Source organism: Polyodon spathula, chromosome 13 (genome assembly GCF_017654505.1).
Source record: "Polyodon spathula isolate WHYD16114869_AA chromosome 13, ASM1765450v1, whole genome shotgun sequence".
In the NCBI taxonomy this organism is placed as follows: Eukaryota; Metazoa; Chordata; class Actinopteri; order Acipenseriformes; family Polyodontidae; genus Polyodon; species Polyodon spathula.
Genome location: NC_054546.1, coordinates 6,891,067 through 6,905,561, shown reverse-complemented (window position 1 = coordinate 6,905,561; position 14,495 = coordinate 6,891,067). Strand labels below are relative to the sequence as shown.

General features: G+C 43.8%; 1 protein-coding gene across 7 annotated transcripts in view; it reads left to right on the top strand.

Moving 5' to 3' along the window:
* ccser2b (coiled-coil serine-rich protein 2b) overlaps positions 1–14,495 on the top strand; it is a 75,559-nt gene that overhangs the window by 2,880 nt on the left and 58,184 nt on the right. The window contains exon 1 of one of the 7 annotated variants that reach the window (XM_041267533.1): positions 1,405–1,456. The exons of 4 other annotated variants lie outside the window; for them this stretch is intronic. The gene's annotated coding sequence lies outside the window, so the exon portion shown is untranslated. Of the gene's footprint in view, positions 1–1,404; positions 1,457–7,933; positions 8,071–14,138; positions 14,336–14,495 lie in introns of those variants that run through there. 2 more of the 7 variants (XM_041267530.1, XM_041267531.1) reach the window with 2 other exon arrangements.

Below are 14,495 nucleotides of genomic sequence, written 5' to 3'. Positions count from 1 at the left end.
CGCTGGTTCTCCTTGTCAGCCCGGGTTAGCACTCATTTAATCAGTGCAGAGCAGATTTGACATGGGAGATAACAGCTCAGAATGCTGTCCTCCCTGCCTTGAACAGGACTGGAGCAAGTTACTTTGACGTTCCCCGAGTAATGACTGTGTGGCTCTGGTGGTTTTGAAGGCGCATGTGTGCAGTTCAAGCATAGACATTGAGCAGTGTCTGATGCTGGGGGGACATTGAAAGATTCGGTTCCAGAGATGAGAGAGGGTTTAGTGTTTTTTCACTGTGTCCTTCCACGCTCTTCTGAAGCTGGGTTCTCATTGTGTTTTTTAAACCTGGTATTCCATTTGCAAGAACCTCATCATGTATTTATGAGCCTGACCTCAAAGCTGAAGGCAAATGGATTTCCGAATCCCCTGCAGAGATTCAGCAGGCGGCTCAGATGTTCAGCTCTCCTCCTCTAAGGTTCAGATGTTCAGCTCTCCTCCTCTAAGGTTCAGATGTTCAGCTCTTCTCCTCTAAGGTTCAGATGTTCAGCTCTTCTCCTCTAAGGTTCAGATGTTCAGCTCTTCTCCTCTAAGGTTCAGATGTTCAGCTCTTCTCCTCTAAGGTTCAGATGTTCAGCTCTTCTCCTCTAAGGTTCAGATGTTCAGCTCTCTCCTCTAAGGTTCAGATGTTCAGCTCTTCTCCTCTAAGGTTCAGATGTTCAGCTCTTCTCCTCTAAGGTTCAGATGTTCAGCTCTCCTCCTCTAAGGTTCAGATGTTCAGCTCTCCTCCTCTAAGGTTCAGATGTTCAGCTCTCTTCCTCTAAGGTTCAGATGTTCAGCTCTCCTCCTCTAAGGTTCAGATGTTCAGCTCTCCTCCTCTAAGGTTCAGATGTTCAGCTCTCCTCCTCTAAGGCTCAGATGTTCAGCTCTTCTCCTCTAAGGTTCAGATGTTCAGCTCTCCTCCTCTAAGGTTCAGATGTTCAGCTCTCCTCCTCTAAGGTTCAGATGTTCAGCTCTCTTCCTCTAAGTCACAGCCTCATTGATTACTCCAATAAGACTTGAATTCTTAATTATAAGGTAAAGAAACCTGTTCATTGTCAAATTAAGTGGTTTTGCTACTCACTGTGATCCTTTTAAATCTTGTCTGGGTTATAGCTGCTGGTTGAGATGCATTTCTCAATATATGGCAATGACTGCAGTATGATACACTATATACCAGTAACAGGGCACTATTATATACTGTGCTGTACTATACTGTGCTGTACCACTTACTGTATACTGTAAGTCGACCTAGATCTTTTAGATTTCTTAAGTGCGGTAGTCCTGTGAATGTCTCATAACAATAAATATACTGACAAAGATGTCTTACAGTTTAGGGTTTCAGTACAGAGATTTCCAGAGCATCCTTCTCCTTTTCCATGACAGCTGCAGTCCTGATTCCCTGAATCTAAAGGGCTAAAAGAAGACGAATCAACTTCCTGTAAGTTAATCAACCTTTACGGGAGTGGAGACAGCATCCTGCAGTTTGAGTTTCTGGCTAGATTGTGTCCTCAGTCAGCCAACTGGGCTGCTATGTCATTTTCTGTGTCACCATGGAGACAGATAAAAGAGAACGGGAGGCACACAGTCAGGGAGTTTGTTTTTTCTTTCATCTTGTAATTCTCCCTCCCTCCCTCCTCCTCCCCTTCCCTTTCACGCCTAGGTGCACCTGCTTACTCATTATTAATGGATACGCAATAACAGGTGACATTCACACCCAGTTTAATCTGGGAGAGGCCAGCCCCTCCAAATGCTCCTCAAACAGCTCAGCAAACACAGCTTGCATTCAAACGATTCCAGGCTACATTCTCAAAGCTATTTACCCCAAAAATGGTGCTAATGACGATTTAGAGTCAGCAGCTTTGAGAATTTAGTCTGAAGTGTTTTAAAGGTATGGATGAACCAGCTGTGGTATGGCTTAGACAGAGGTTGTACCTGAAAGCTAATTATTGCACACATGCTACACATTGTTTGTTTCGCTTTGTTATCTGCAAGGGCTCATAAACAAGTCTGTAAAAATATGTTCAGACCTTGGGAGCCTCCCTTTCTTGGGAGTCCCTTATCATTTTGCTGTAGAAGGTTTAGTTTTCCAAGTTTCATTTTCATTTTTTAAGTCCATACAAACTATTTGGACCTCACCTTAAAGGGATCATACTAAACAGGTAAGACATTACATATTATAGTGGTATATATATATCATATATATAGTATATATATATATATATATAATAGATATATATATATACTATAATATCTTTATATATATATACATATATACTGTCACCCACACATCACCACCACATGTGTATATATATATGTATATATAGATATATATATATATATATACACATGCATGTATGTATGTATGTCTGTATGTATATATATATAATATTACACACACACATTAAAGTTTTCCTGCTCGCTGTCCACGGGACAACAACCAACAACCATACACAGGAAAGCATCTTAACTGCAGTGCTAAAGCACCAGGCTTGTTTCTGCAAGACACTATAGAGCTTGTAACCTCGTCTCACTTAAAGGAGTCACGGTCTGTAACAGCAGCACGTCAAAGTGCAGTTCAGCAGCTGTTTTTTTTAGCAGGAGGTTTTGTTGCAAGAGAAATACTTGGAATTAATTATGCTGACTTTCTAAAGTTGGAAGCCTATGGCTGCATAGCCCCCCCAGGTGTGTGTAACTCAGTACAGTGAACCTCCCTGCCATTCCTTCTGCTTGGTTATACTGTGTCTGTCTAGTGTCCACTTGCAAGTATTGCATTACAGGTCCACCTTCATTGGGAGGAACAGTGATGCTTCCTGTGCCCTTAAAATATGAGAACTTAATATTAGTTACACTGACATTAATATAATACTATGGGCACTTACTGTAGCATGTGAGTCTATGTGATTCATTTAGTTGAAACTACATGTGTTAAATAACGTAACAAAACCCTAAGTTGAGCTTTGTTAACATACCTGGATTTTAAAGTGTATCCAAGTCATCTTTCCCGATTCCATCAGATATTCTTTGGTTTTTAACGATTGACTCTGTATTTCAGTCAGGGGATAACGTGGCAATGCAAGGTTTGATAAGCTGTTTTACCAGGTACAGTACCTTCTGTTACCACTCCATTTGATCTGTAATCGAAGACCCCAGCGCTCGCATTACTTGCTGTCTTTTGTCACATGATGTACTGTACAGGACAGATTCGATTTCAAATAGTTGCACGACTTAATGAAAAAAAAAACCACACAAACCATTGCCCATTTGCAAAATACAACATGTGGGCAGTGAAAGGGTTTGAATGGAATCAACAGAAAACATACATTTTTGGCTTCCAGTTCCAGTTGGTGAGCCCTGCACCCTGGCTTGGATGAACCCTGCTTGATTGCCAAGGTTTAATCAGATTGTGCTGAAATTAACAGTCTTGTATCTTAACAAGAGTAATAAACAGGCATCATGTATGTGTGCTGCTGTTTAGACAATAGGGCAGCTTGCCACAAACCTCATGCCAGGAGTACAGAGCTCTGGACTTCTTGGATGGTTTTTGAAATTGACTATGTTGATCTTGCATGTGTAGTGTAGTACAACTACAGCAAAGTTTTCATTTCAGCTTTTCATTCACCATAACTACTTTATACAGAGCTCACTGACTGTCAATCCTGACTGAAATATGACCTATTAAGTGCTGGGATAGTTTCCTTTCGGACTGGGTTTGGGCAGGGCTGCTGCTGCTGCAGGGTGTTGGGAGTGCATGGCTCGGTTGATGGCTGTGTGCCTGCAGTTCAGTCTCATCGTTACAGTGAATCATCACGCCTGGGCACTCCCATCATGCTTTGCTGCAGGGCAGCCTATGAGTTGGCGGTTGTGCTGATTATACAGTGCAATGTTCAGGTTGTGCTGTACTTTATGTTGCCATTGACTTTACATTGACTTGGTTTTCCTTAAACCAGGTATTTCATGAATACACTTTCAAAGCTCACTGAATCTGCAGGAGCTCATAGTAACCAGTGAAAGGCAAACCATACTTCTGATTTCTTCTCTTACCTCTATAGTGGAGCCCTTGCAGTCTAGAAAGATTTAACATGGTTTAGTATAGTTTCACTTGATAAAATACAAAACAATTGACTAAAGCTTCTGGCCAAATGAGCCTTTTTTTGGAGACTGTAGTGTACTGTATTGATTTCTTTAGAAGCAAAGGAGTACTCTGTTAACAAGTGCTTCAGCAGCAGCCAGGAGTAAACATGCGAAACAAGATCAGTGAGCATCAAAAATGGGTTAATGTGTCTGCTGGAAAGCATGCTGACAGCACTTGCCTGAGGGGAGTGGGCTTTCGTTTACAAGGACAAATCAGGTTACCGAAAGCCTGCATTTTTATAAAGTGAAAATCTCTATTCCAGAATTTCCTTTTTTCATATGCTGGGACTTTAACCCTTTACAGTAACTGTTCACACGCGAAGCCTGCAGTACGTAATTAAACGTCGGCAGTGCTTCTGCCCTGGTCTCCTTATACATATTCACCAGTGATAAGACTCCTGGATGGTGAAGTATCATACTGTGAGAAGTACTTCATTTTCGTGCATTTTAGCAGGGGCTTACCTGAATACTCAAATTCCTAGCACCAGGTCATTTCAATTATCCACTTAACCGAGGGTAGCTGTGAAACCCAGGGCTGGGTGCAGGGATACTGTGAGGGTCAGCACTTGCCTTCTTTCCCCATTCAGAGGCATTTTTCAGGAGAGCAGACAGGGATGTGTTTTATAGCAGCGGTACTGTGAGGAATTGAATTGAACACTGACTCGTTGCCATTGGCAACTGTGACCCCAGGTTCACTCTGGAGGAATCTGGATAGGTGCGGTGCTGAAGCAGGTAATTGAAGCGGTGGTGCTGTAGCAGGCGGTGCTGTAGCAGGCGGTGCTGAAGCAGGCGGTGCTGAAGCAGGCGGTGCTGTAGCAGGCGGTGCTGAAGCAGGTAATTGAAGCGGTGGTGCTGTAGCAGGCGGTGCTGTAGCAGGCGGTGCTGTAGCAGGCGGTGCTGTAGCAGGCGGTGCTGAAGCAGGCGGTGCAGCAGGCGGTGCTGTAGCGGTGCTGAAGCAGGCGGTGCTGCTGTGCAGGCGGTGCTGAAGCAGGCGGTGCTGAAGCAGGCGGTGCTGAAGCAGGCGGTGCTGTAGCAGGCGGTGCTGAAGCAGGCGGTGCTGAAGCAGGCGGTGCTGAAGCAGGTGCAGGCGGTGCTGGAGCAGGCGGTGCTGAAGCAGGCGGTGCTGTAGCAGGCGGTGCTGGAGCAGGCGGTGCTGAAGCAGGCGGTGCTGAAGCAGGCGGTGCTGAAGCAGGCGGTGCTGAAGCAGGCGGTGCTGAAGCAGGCGGTGCTGGTGCAGGGCGGTGCTGAAGCAGGTGGTGCTGGCAGGTGCTGTAGCAGGCGGTGCTGTAGCAGGCGGTGCTGGTGCAGGCGGTGCTGAAGCAGGCGGTGCTGGTGCAGGCGGTGCTGGTGCAGGCGGTGCTGAAGCAGGCGGTGCTGAAGCAGGCGGTGCTGAAGCAGGTAATTGAAGCGGTGGTGCTGTAGCAGGCGGTGCTGGTGCAGGCGGTGCTGAAGCAGGCGGTGCTGAAGCAGGCGGTGCTGAAGCAGGCGGTGCTGAAGCAGGCGGTGCTGAAGCAGGCGGTGCTGAAGCAGGCGGTGCTGAAGCAGGCGGTGCTGAAGCAGGCGGTGCTGAAGCAGGCGGTGCTGAAGCAGGCGGTGCTGAAGCAGGCGGTGCTGAAGCAGGCGGTGCTGTAGCAGGCGGTGCTGAAGCAGGCGGTGCTGAGCAGGCGGTGCTGAAGCAGGCGGTGCTGAAGCAGGCGGTGCTGAAGCAGGCGGTGCTGAAGCAGGCGGTGCTGAAGCAGGCGGTGCTGAAGCAGGCGGTGCTGAAGCAGGCGGTGCTGTAGCAGGCGGTGCTGAGGCGGTGCTGGAGCAGGCGGTGCTGTAGCAGGCGGTGCTGTAGCAGGCGGTGCTGAAGCAGGCGGTGCTGTAGCAGGCGGTGCTGGTGCAGGCGGTGCTGAAGCGGTGCTGGTGCAGGCGGTGCTGAAGCAGGCGGTGCTGAAGCAGGCGGTGCTGAAGCAGGCGGTGCTGAAGCAGGCGGTGCTGTAGCAGGCGGTGCTGTAGCAGGCGGTGCTGAAGCAGGCGGTGCTGAAGCAGGCGGTGCTGCAGGCGGTGCTGAAGCAGGCGGTGCTGTAGCAGGCGGTGCTGAAGCAGGCGGTGGTGCTGAAGCAGGCGGTGCTGAAGCAGGCGGTGCTGAAGCAGGCGGTGCTGAAGCAGGCGGTGCTGAAGCAGGCGGTGCTGAAGCAGGCGGTGCTGAAGCAGGCGGTGCTGAAGCAGGCGGTGCTGAAGCAGGCGGTGCTGAGCAGGCGGTGCTGGCAGGCGGTGCAGGCGGTGCTGCTGTGCAGGCGGTGCTGGTGCAGGCGGTGCTGAAGCAGGCGGTGCTGGAGCAGGCGGTGCTGCTGTGCAGGCGGTGCTGTAGCAGGCGGTGCTGTAGCAGGCGGTGCTGAAGCAGGCGGTGCTGAAGCAGGCGGTGCTGAAGCAGGCGGTGCTGAAGCAGGCGGTGCTGAAGCAGGCGGTGCTGAAGCAGGCGGTGCTGAAGCAGGTGGTGCTGAAGCAGGTGGTGCTGAAGCAGGCGGTGCTGAAGCAGGTAATGAAGCAGGCGGTGCTGTAGCAGGCGGTGCTGTAGCAGGCGGTGCTGTAGCAGGCGGTGCTGTAGCAGGCGGTGCTGTAGCAGGCGGTGCTGAAGCAGGCGGTGCTGAAGCAGGCGGTGCTGAAGCAGGCGGTGCTGAAGCAGGCGGTGCTGAAGCAGGCGGTGCTGTAGCAGGCGGTGCTGAAGCAGGCGGTGCTGAAGCAGGCGGTGCTGAAGCAGGTAATTGAAGCGGTGGTGCTGTAGCAGGCGGTGCTGTTGCAGGCGGTGCTGGTGCAGGCGGTGCTGGTGCAGGCGGTGCTGAAGCAGGCGGTGCTGAAGCAGGCGGTGCTGAAGCAGGTGGTGCTGAAGCAGGTGGTGCTGGTGCAGGCGGTGCTGAAGCAGGCGGTGCTGAAGCAGGTAATTGAAGCGGTGGTGCTGTAGCAGGCGGTGCTGTAGAAGGCAGCGTTTTGCTCGAATTGTGTGGTTTACACCAGCACTGCTCCCAGGGGCTTTCTTAATTGGCCAGGTTTGTAAGTTGTTTGTTTAGTTTAAACCAGTACAGATTTGTGCTCTGCTGACGTGGGTCTGGGATGCACTGATTGGGATCTCAAAGAAGGGCTGAGGGAATGAGCTCGACAAATCTGTTTTTCTAGCAGTGATGAAAGCAAACCAACCAGGAAATGTTTGATTTATTTATTTATTTAATTTTATTTTATTTTTATTTTATTAGATCGCTTGTCTGTGTCTTTGCCAGTTTGAAAAGTACAGCCCAATTGTTTTTTTGTTTTTTTTCAAGCATGTAATAAAACCGACATTTCATACTAGTAAAAATGAAATGTGCTTCCTATAGCCAGGCTTATATACTGTACAAGTCCATGTTCTTCTGTGCTAAAAAGAAATTAGACAATTGTTTCAACATTATAACATGTTTTATTACGTTTATTTTCTGTAAGTAGTGCTGTTCCTCTTTGAGAACTGTGCATTGCTCGATGTTAGTATACGCAGTTTCTTTTCATGTGTCAGCAGTTGCTGTTATTCGTGGGTGTGGTCTTCGTTTATTGTCTTCTAATTGTTTTAACTTTAATAAGTGTTCAGCATGAAAAAAAAAGAACTATGTTGGCTGACAACCAGGAGTGAATTTGCAGACAAGTCATCTTCATTTGCATTATTGTAAATGTCTCTGCGTCAGCACTGTTCTGAACACACCCATATGGTATGCAAATAACAACGTGTGCTGTCACAGGGTTTGAGAAAGAAAGAGCTTGCGTCCTGTAGTGTAGACAAAGTTGTAATTGAGTCTTAGCAACAAAACCAGCTACTGTAGCTCTCTCTCACTCTCTCTCTCGCTCTCTCTCTGTCTTTGTTGAAACTCGTGCTTCGAGGGCTCGGTGGGGGAACAGAAGCACACCACTTTTAAGGTAACCCGTCTTGTTTATGTCTCCTCTTGTGTTCTGCCTGTGTTTTCACTCTGGCTCAGATGATTCCTAGTCATCCTGCCACAACACTCTTCAGTTTGATGGAACTACACCATCTTCCCACTACCACTTCCTGTATTACAAGTAATATGACCCTGCATTGTTTCCACTGTGTGCAGCACAGAACCACAGTGTGAGGTCCAGGTGGGGCCATTTTCCCTGTAGTGCAGGAAGTGATCCTATAGTAGTGGAACAGTAAATTGCTTTTACCTAAATTATTACACATTTTATATTGACCCTTATTTAAAAGTAATGGAATCTCTGTTGAACTGAAAATACCTCTTTAGTGTTTTACAGAAGCATTGCTAAATTATCATTCTTAGGTATACTTCAGCAAAAACATGTCCAAACTGAAATAAAGGGAATGGATCGCCAGGGAAGCTGATGCACAAGGTGTGGTTGATAATTAAATGCTCAATAAGCACACTTTTAATTACTTCCAACAGCCAGCTAGAAAGCAGCAAATGGAGCAGTCTGCGTCCCTGGCACAGTTAGGGGAGAACAGCACTCAATGGTGTTCCAGTCATGCCAATCCTCAGCATTCATTTAAACTCAGCATTGCTTTGCAGTGCACTTAAATCAGTTCTCATGGTGAACAATCCATAGTAGCCATCAGGCTGGACAATGCCTCTTTATAACCTTTTGATTTACCACCCAAACTTTAACAAAGTGTCTATTGTGGGCTAGGCTTCTTTGTTAATAATAATAATACAAAAAAAATTGGTTTGGATGCATGCCCCCCTTTTCCCCTCCCCTGTCCGGACATTGTTATTAAGTGTTTTCAGGGTCATGTCATTTGAAATAAGATGTAACAGAATAAAGCAAAATCTCTGGGAACTACAGGAAAGGAACTGAATCGTTAGACTTAAATCAAGCGGTAAATTCTACCTGTGTTTGCTAAAAGTGTGGTGGTTTGTAAATGGACGGTTAATGTACAGATGTCTCACTGTTTTACTTTAGCTGTAGTGATACACACCACTTCCCAGAATCCATTGGGTACTATGTATCATATTATTCTGTAATAGTACAGTATGACTCTTGGAATTACATTTAAACTCTTTGTATTACAAATCGTTTCAGGCATTGGTTAATATGTTACAGAGGCTTACAGATATTGAAGTTTTTTTTACAATTTTTTATAGTTTTTTTTGCTGTACAGGCATATATGAATTCAGTTCCAGCATCCATGTCCACTGTTGTAAAATCTATATCAATTATCACTTCATTGTATCTCAGGGATGGAAAGAAGACATCTCATGCATAGCAGTTTCACCTGTTCCAGGTTTTACTAAAAGCTTGATTAGCTACAGTGTATTGGCAAAAAAGCTCATATGAGCACTATTAAAAGCAAAAACCAGGAATGGATCATACTGCTATGCAATGGGAGTCTTTTTTCCATCCATATATATATATATATATATATATATATATATATATATATATATATATATATATATATATATATATGTTAAATTTAATTTCTTGTATTATGGAAGAACATAAGAAAGTTTACAAACGAGAGGAGGCCATTCGGCCCATCTTGCTCGTTTGGTTGTTAGTAGCTTATTGATCCCAAAATCTCATCAAGCAGCTTCTTGAAGGATCCCAGGGTGTCAGCTTCAACAACATTACTGGGGAGTTGATTCCAGACCCTCACAATTCTCTGTGTAAAAAAGTGTCTCCTATTTTCTGTTCTGAATGCCCCTTTTTCTAAACTCCATTTGTGACCCCTGGTCCTTGTTTCTTTTTTCAGGCTGAAAAAGTCCCTTGCGTCGACACTGTCAATACCTTTTAGAATTTTGAATGCTTGAATTAGGTCGCCACGTAGTCTTCTTTGTTCAAGACTGAACAGATTCAATTCTTTTAGCCTGTCTGCATATGACATGCCTTTTAAGCCCGGAATAATTCTGGTCGCTCTTCTTTGCACTCTTTCTAGAGCAGCAATATCTTTTTTATAGCGAGGTGACCAGAACTGCACACAATATTCAAGATGAGGTCTTACTAGTGCATTGTACAGTTTTAACATTACTTCCCTTGATTTAAATTCAACACTTTTCACAATGTATCCGAGTATCTTGTTAGCCTTTTTTATAGCTTCCCCACATTGTCTAGATGAAGACATTTCTGAGTCAACAAAAACTCCTAGGTCTTTTTCATAGATTCCTTCTCCAATTTCAATATCTCCCATATGATATTTATAATGTACATTTTTATTTCCTGCGTGCAGTACCTTACACTTTTCTCTATTAAATGTCATTTGCCATGTGTCTGCCCAGTTCTGAATCTTGTCTAGATCATTTTGAATGACCTTTGCTGCTGCAACAGTGTTTGCCACTCCTCCTACTTTTGTGTCGTCTGCAAATTTAACAAGTTTGCTTACTATACCAGAATCTAAATCATTAATGTAGATTAGGAATAGCAGAGGACCTAATACTGATCCCTGTGGTACACCGCTGGTTACCACACTCCATTCTGAGGTTTTTCCTCTAATCAGTACTTTCTGTTTTCTACATGTTAACCACTCCCTAATCCATGTACATGTGTTTCCTTGAATCCCAACTGCGTTCAGTTTGAGAATTAATCTTTTGTGTGGGACTTTGTCAAAAGCTTTCTGGAAATCTAAATAAACCATGTCATATGCTTTGCAATTATCCATTATTGATGTTGCATCCTCAAAAAAATCAAGCAAGTTAGTTAGGCACGATCTCCCTTTCCTAAAACCATGTTGACTGTCTCCCAGTACCCTGTTACCATATAGGTAATTTTCCATTTTGGATCTTATTATAGTTTCCATAAGTTTGCATATAATAGAAGTTAGGCTTACTGGTCTGTAGTTACCTGGTTCAGTTTTGTTTCCCTTTTTGTGGATCGGTATTACGTTTGCAATTTTCCAGTCTGTCGGTACCACCCCTGTGTCAAGAGACTGCTGCATGATCTTGGTTAGCGGTTTGTAAATTACTTCTTTCATTTCTTTGAGTACTACTGGGAGGATCTCATCCGGCCCAGGGGATTTGTTTATTTTAAGAGCTCCTAGTCCCTTTAACACTTCTGCCTCAGTTATGCTAAAGTTATTTAAAACTGGATAGGAACTGGATGACATGTGGGGCATGTTGTCAGTATCTTCCTTTGTAAAAACTTGTGAAAAGTAATCATTTAACATATTTGCTATTTTTTTTTCTTCCTCTATGATTTTGCCATTTGTATCTCTTAAACATTTAATCTCCTCTTTGAATGTTCTCTTGCTGTTGTAATATTGGAAAAACATTTTGGAATTGGTTTTAGCTCCCTTAGCAATGTTCATTTCTATTTCTCTCTTGGCCTTTCTAACTTCCTTTTTGACTTGCATTTGCAGTTCTGTGTACTCTTTCTGTGTACTTTCTTTTTGGTCCTTTTTTAATGCTCTGTAAAGTGCCTTTTTTCGCTGAATATTTTTTTTAATTGATCTATTAAACCATTTTGGCAATTTAGTTTTACATTTAGATTTGTCTACTTTAGGGATATAATTGTTTTGCGCCTCTAGTACTACGTTTTTGAAGAACAACCATCCTTCTTCTGTGGGTGTTTTCTCTATTTTACTCCAATCTACTTCTGTTAGTCTCTGTTTCATGCCTTCATAGTTTGCTTTTCTAAAATTGTAAACCTTAGCTTTAGTCTTTACTTTTGAGGATTTAAAAAACACTTCAAATGAGACCATATTGTGGTCTGAGTTTGCCAGTGGTTCTCTGACCTCTGTTTTAGTTATTCTATCTTCGTTATTTGAAAAGACTAAATCAAGGCATGCCTCCCCTCTAGTGGGTGCCTTCACAAATTGTCTTTAGTCTAATCATAAAGAACATGGTTAGACTAAATAACTACTCTAGTTCTGGTTCTGCCTTGTGGGTACAGTTTCCTATGGAGATGCATATAGATTAACAGCTTGTTGCTTTGAGCTGCACAGTGGACTTGGCCAGGGCTAAAGAAGGAGCAGGTCCACAAGCTGCTGTGATGCAGCAGATTGCAGGAAAGGGTAGGTTCAGATCTCTGGGGAGGAGGAGGGGCTGCAGAGCTCAGAGCGCTATCTACTGGGATTAAGGGGATTGGTGCATGTTGCAGTGACAGTACCGTGTTAATGATTTACTATGCTGCTGTGTGACAGGAACCCTTAGCCTGCAGGTCTCTTTAAAACAAGCAGAGGAAAATGTACAGTATGCTGTGTATGAGTTAAACTATTAATCATGCTTCTGGACAGCAAAATGTCTTTTAAAAGTATTTTTAAAAGGTTTTAACAAAGACTTCCAGTTTCATTTAACAGGGATGGAAATAAGACTCCTATTGCATAGCAGTTTCACCTATTCCAGTTTCACCTATTATTTAATACAAGCTTGTTTAGGATGGACATTGATCCACAATCCACATAGATCAGTAGCAGGTTGACATTCAAATTGGGGGAGAAAATGGGATTATAATAATTGAATACTCTAAATGCAAAATAAAATGTATTGCAGGCACTTTGCCGAAATGCTTGTCTCGCTTAACTTACTTTTTGAATACGCTAAAGGTCAGATTCCCCGTTGCCGTTCGTTCAAGCTCAATTAATTCCTTTCACATTAGGTAAATGTGTGTTTGTAAGACTAGGTGGTGACATAATTATACAATTATGGTATTATTATTGTTTGTTTTGTTTTATTTGCAAAAAAATGGCACAAAATCTTCAGTTGTTCTTTATAAGATGTACACGATCAAAGTGACTCAAAGCATCTACTGTATCTAATAAGAAAATAATCAAAGGCATCTCTGGGCTTTCTGTAAGTTTTTCTCTTTGGAAAGCCAGTTACATATTGTTCCTCCGCTCCTGTACCAAACAAAACCACAGATTAAAACAAAAAGGCCTGCAATGAAACAGCAACAATAACCAATGCCCCAGCCTGCTAGAGTCTTCGACGCGAGTCCTGCAGCACAAACAGGTTCAGCCCACTCTGATTGAGAAGGTGAAGCTTGGTTTGTTGCACGATTGATTTTTAGCCTAATAAAGATGTAGTGCACATTACAATTAAGTTGGAACGTGTCCTAAGTTTGATGCTGGTATGCGTACAGCCAGGATTACTAGAACTCCCAGGATGGTGGGACCAGGGCGCAGCAGAGCACAAGGAAAATGAATACAGCTCCAAACAGCTAGTTATTATTTTTATTATGCCATTTCCTGATGCTTCCAGTTGGCCTTTATGATGGTGAATAATTCCAGTTCAATAGCACTTTACATTGTCCTGCAGGCAGACAAGCTCAGGGATAATGATTCTGAGTGAAGCAGTCTGCTCCTTCAATGTACTCTTCCTGTTACAGTTCACTCCAGAAAGCCGAGTGCTTATTACCTGACATTGCAGTTTGCAGTGTGTGGCGTGTTGTTAATCATGTTGTAGAAATGACTTTGAAATGACCAGATAGTTCTGAGACTGAGGATAGGGAGGAGGGGAATAGATTTACTTATGGATGTTATTGTCATGCAACATCTAGTTTTCACAAGGGGCCCAGGAGTCGGCAAGCACCCATTGGACCTTTTTAAACAGTCATTGCACAGTACATAAGTATAAAACAACATGTAACACAGCACTGTAAGTAAATAGAATGTCATTTTTATTTTTAGGTCCCTCATTGAAACAAAATGTCCCCTGGTCATATCCAGAATCCTGTCCATATGTTGTCACACTATGTGGTGAACACAATAACTGCATTGATCTTTTCAAGAGTCTTCATTTCTACACATTCTGAGTAGTGTGCGACATTAAAAACCCATCTGCCAATATGTTTTAAGGGGTGACTTAGTTTTGTCAAGGCGTGTGTTTTTATCTGCTGGCCTTGTTTGTAAAGATTACTCACTATTTCCACAGTTCCTGGTTACTTATGTTGAGTCAAGACTGGATTCAGGGCGAGTGCACGTTTTCTGGTTTCATATGTTGAGACGTGCAAGTGAAGGAATTGCGTTGAATTGACTACTGTGTTCTTACAAACATTCACAGCAAGCAGGCTGACTGGATTCGCAGTAAAAGGGCATGTCGCAGATTTAACATGTCTGCAAGCAGTCTGATACAATGACAGCAGTCGGAGGTGGCTTTTATTTAACCTGATGAATCTGTTGTAAAACTGAGACGTATTGATATCAATATGGAAAAGGATTCTTAGGAATACTACAAGCTTGGACTAGCCTGGAAACTTACACACAGAACCTAGTACAGTAAGTGTTTTGTAATGAACGTCTAGGCTTGGTAATGATCTAGTGTACACTGCCTTACAACAAGTGCTGCTGTCCAAATACGTTTATATTGGCTCTGCTAGTTTTACACAAACTGTGGGTTGCAATTCACCTGAAGTTCATTGTTTGCCTTGAAAGTCTA